The following is a 4,503-nucleotide window of genomic DNA, read 5'->3' on the forward strand; positions in this document are numbered from 1 at the left end:
ACTCCCCCAAGCTTAAACCTTTGCTTGTCCTCAAGCAATTCAGTTGATAAACTGAAAGTGATAAAGAATTTTTTTTACAAACTCTGTTTCCTCTTGTTGTTGCAAATATGTAAAGTCAGCATTCAAGTTTTCAACAAAGATTATGAACTAACCATATTCACAATAATACTTAGGTCTCATGTTTACTCATATCAATAGCATAATCAACTAGCGAGCAATAATAATATATCTCGGATGACAACACTTTATCAAAACAATCATAACACTACAACAAGAACCCCCGTATAGCAACATATGTGCAGCAACGATGATGACATGTGTTGTTGCGTTCAACCTCCCACCTCCCCACGAACCTCCCCGCACCCCCACCTCCAGCCCTGTACCTGCTTCCTCCTCATATCACGCAGATATAAGGATAAAAAAACAAATATTTTTTCTCTGCCACATCTCTCCCCCAATTCCCCTCTCTCACGCGAGCTCCATGGCCACAACCTTGCCGCCGCCTCCAAATCAGGGCAGCTCCGGCGCAGTTCCGCGGCCCTGCTCACCGCCCCCTCCCTGCTCACTGTTCTTATCCTATCTTCCGTCGCCGGAACGTCGTCCCCGTCCCTGCACACGCCTCCGCAGCAACCCTATTCGCCACGGGTCGCTGGCGCGGCTCCTCCGCCTCCGGTTTATCTGCCAACTACCCCTGCGTCTCCGCACCCACGGACGCCCGTTCGAGCTCAACGGTGCTACTCCGCCAGGGTCACCTCGACTCCGATACCGTCTGTTCTGTAAGTCACTCCTCCCCTCCGCTGCTTTGGGTGGCATGGCCATCGCGCCATGGCTGATTCCTTGCCGTCCATCGCGATGATGACCTACACTATATAGTCAGATCATAATAAACCAAATAATCCTGTTCAAGAATTCATCCGATTAACCAGTTAACTTGCCGATTAATCCCTACTCGTTGGGTCACCGAGTAGCCGATAAACCGATAAATCGTCCGATTAATTGATTAAATGGCCGATTAACTTGCCGATTAGCAGATTAATCCCCTACTCGCCAGCTAACCGAGCAGCTACCAGTTAACGATTTTCTCAACAATGCCAAATATTACTCTGTAGAAGCGTTACTTTTGTTGAGGTCGCTGCCTGAATTTGTCCTTCCACTCATACGTAATTGTGGTATATCTTGCTAGTAAAAGTTATGTCAGTTGGTGTACTAGCATAGACGTGTGTGAACCCCGGACGCCCAGCAGTTAGTTTTTTTAAACCATTTTCTTATCAAAGCCGATTGCTTTACTCTCTGAGTTTTCTTTGTGTGAACATATAGTAGGGTTGTGGTATAGTTACATTTAACCTGAAGAAAATACGTTATATTCACTCTCCTAACTTACATATTTGTTAATAGAAATTTTTATGTTTGTTCCAAGTGACATTAAAACATACTTGCATTAGTTATACCGTGTTTATATGAGGATGTGTGCAATAAACAGTGTGTTTTTGTCCTTTTGTATACACAACTATTTGTATTACTGCCTGAACATGTAAATTTCCTTCGCATATGTTGTAGAACCAGATCACATCCTTGATCCAGTGCATCGCTCCATGGTCTGAGCTCCACTGTCGTCATCTGCAAGTGAAATATGACTACCTAGGGATGGCCGTTGTGTCATCATAGATCACAGGTGGACAACAACCATCATGGTGAGCGACCTTACTCGATCCTGGAGGCCCAACATTCCACTTCACATTTCTAGGTATTTCAATTTTGGGCTTGCATATTTCAGTTTGTCATTTAGTTCTGCCCATGCAAGTTGTTTCTAGTTAGGTATGTGTTAATCCAGGAAAAATATCTCTGTCTCATTTTTCTCAATAATTCTTTCTTGTGATGCATTAGGTTTCATTCTCTTTTTGCTATGTGTGTGGATAATTAGTTATATTTTCGTGAAGATTTTCATGGCAGATCAAGTAAATAAGATGTGACGGTATCTCTGGATATCTGAGCTGTGACCCTGTGACAAACTTACGAAAGAAGATTCCTTCAAGTATCACTTAATAGGTGAGCGCTATTATCTATGACATCATTATAATTTCTGGGAAAGAAAATGTACTTATCAGTGTTTATGAATCCTCCCACATAGGAGGTGTTTGGCAACAAAAATGGTAACGTAAATGGTAGCGTAATCAGATCGCAGCGTTTTAGGAGGTGTAACGAGTTATTTCTCAATTTGTTTGGTTGGCCTAGGTAACGTAATTGGATAACGTCGCTCCTCCTCTTCTTCCCTAGCGCGTCTGTCTCCCCGACTCAAGACTGCCGCCGTCGCTCGTGAGCTATGCTCCTCCCGCGCCGCCAGCTGCTGCGACCTCACTGCCTGCTCAGTTAATCTAGCGCGCCGGCGGCCGCTGGATCTCGCGCTCTGCCGGCCGCCGCATTTCACGCGCCGCCGACCACCGTCTGACCCAAAGCATGCGTGCCGCTAGCGGCTTCGATCTCGCGCTGCGACGGATGCCGGCGAAGCATGCCGATGGGCGACGGCTGGCGAGCTGTGGTTGCCGCTGCTCTTTTTCTCTCGCACCCTTTGAGCGGCTTGTGCAGCTGCGGGAACAGAAGACGGGGTCCCGATACAGCCGATTTGGGGCATAATCAGTTTTGTATAGTGATGGGACATGATTACATTGTATCTGATTACAGCCGCGGCGAAACAAACACGATTTGGCGGTAACTGATCCCGTTGTAATCAGATTACGGTACAATCTCGGTAACCAAACACCTCCATTGTGTAGTTCTATAGGAATAAGCCTCACATGCATCTACTCATCCTAATATTCCTCTTTATTGTATAATCGTTAATTTTCATCTTCCTTCACAGGTTCTGAAGTGATTTTGCTTCAGCTAACATGCTTGCATTAGCTTTTCTCTTACAGGTAAATCTTCAGGACATATGAGTATTGCAATTAGCAAATATATAAATCAATAAGTTTACAGAAGATGCCTTAAGAATGAACTCAGAGCTTTGTCTTTATTGCATGGAATTCTTCGCAAGTTGATGATTGTGCCACACCACTCCTTTAAATAAATTAAGTTCTTTTTAAAAAATATACTGTTTTTATTTCTTCATTTTCGCATTCTATAGGTGAATTTTCAATGGAAGACTGGCATACATGTTATCTAGCTTGATATTCTTGGCTGATGTAAGATAAAGCATTCAGATCCATATTTTGTACAACTCTATACATCATAATCTGGAATCTTATCCAAAATCTTAGGATGGATATAGTTCTTTGTGTTCATGTGTTATACAAGATAAATCATTACAGAATCTAAATGCAAGAATATTCTAACCTTTGTTTACATGAATCACAACTATCAACACGCAGAGATATGAAACATATTTTTGAATTTTCAAATATGAACTCGTTTCATGCATTTATTTTATTTTCAGCTTCCAGTACATCCGATTTCCCAAGCTTTCTGTACCTATTTGTATTGTTGATCAATCATTTGTCAATCGTCGAGCTACCTTAAGCTGCACCAAAGGCGCACCCCCGCATTGGTAAGCTTCTCTCTCTCCCTCTACGTTGGCATACTTTACCTTGGTTTGGTGAATCTGAAAGATGACTACTACTACCATTGTAGAAAAGGGAAAGATCAGGAAAAAACTGCATACAGTTGAAAACACACCTCTTCCTCTAGTGGATGTTTCCAACTACTAGAACTAGATGGTTCCTATATTGAGTTCACCACTAACCTGCTAGAAAAAGAAAGGACATTTTAGCATTCTTAAATAGCAAAACATACATTGTGTATACTTATAAGTTGTAACATGACAGGAAATTTCAAACAATATTGCGCAGAATTACTATGGAGGTCTGATTTCTATCATAATTTGCCAGGCTTGGTGACTCATGCCAGTTTTTGTTATTGTAGATTGCAAGATAAATAGATGGTCCATGGCTAAGCTGCTGATTGCAAGATAAATAGATGGTACATGGCTAAGGTCCTGATTGCAAGGCGGAGAATGGGGCAACTACCAGATAGTTCTACATTAATGTTATTGAGTGTTATTTTCATTTCGATGTATAGGAAATCATGTGTATATTCCTTGGATCGTGTTCCATGTATTGCAAACGAGTTGATTTAATATATGAGATCCTTCTGTTTACTGGATTGCTGGTCTTGTGTACTATCTATATTGATCTAGTAATTATTGATGGATATATAAAATACTTCTAATTTTTCATGATATGTAGGTGTTATCCCCATATATAAAATGGAAGCATTGCACTGATCTGTTAATTATGCCTATTTCAAATCAGCCTGTGTAGGTGTAACCACCAACGCATTGAAGTGTTGTTAGGCTACAATTATATACGTTGCTAGTTTGCAACGCGTATTCGTGTTGATTACCAATGCAATTATATACGTTGTTGTAGGCCCTAGCAACGCCATCAAAGGCAACACATAAAAATCCGTTGGTGTAGACCCTAGCAACATTTATATGGACATTCAACAACG

General features: G+C 41.7%; 1 long non-coding RNA gene across 1 annotated transcript; it reads left to right on the plus strand.

The window, feature by feature from the left end:
* Positions 1-455: 455 nt before the first annotated feature.
* LOC123094485 (uncharacterized) lies at positions 456-4,117 on the plus strand. The gene is made up of 6 exons (XR_006445850.1): positions 456-776; positions 1,558-1,744; positions 1,938-2,046; positions 2,858-2,912; positions 3,431-3,541; positions 3,916-4,117. It is a non-coding gene; the product is annotated as an uncharacterized lncRNA (long non-coding RNA).
* The last annotated feature ends 386 nt before the right edge of the window (positions 4,118-4,503 follow it).

This window comes from Triticum aestivum, chromosome 4B, assembly GCF_018294505.1.
Source record: "Triticum aestivum cultivar Chinese Spring chromosome 4B, IWGSC CS RefSeq v2.1, whole genome shotgun sequence".
NCBI lineage: Eukaryota > Viridiplantae > Streptophyta > Magnoliopsida > Poales > Poaceae > Triticum > Triticum aestivum.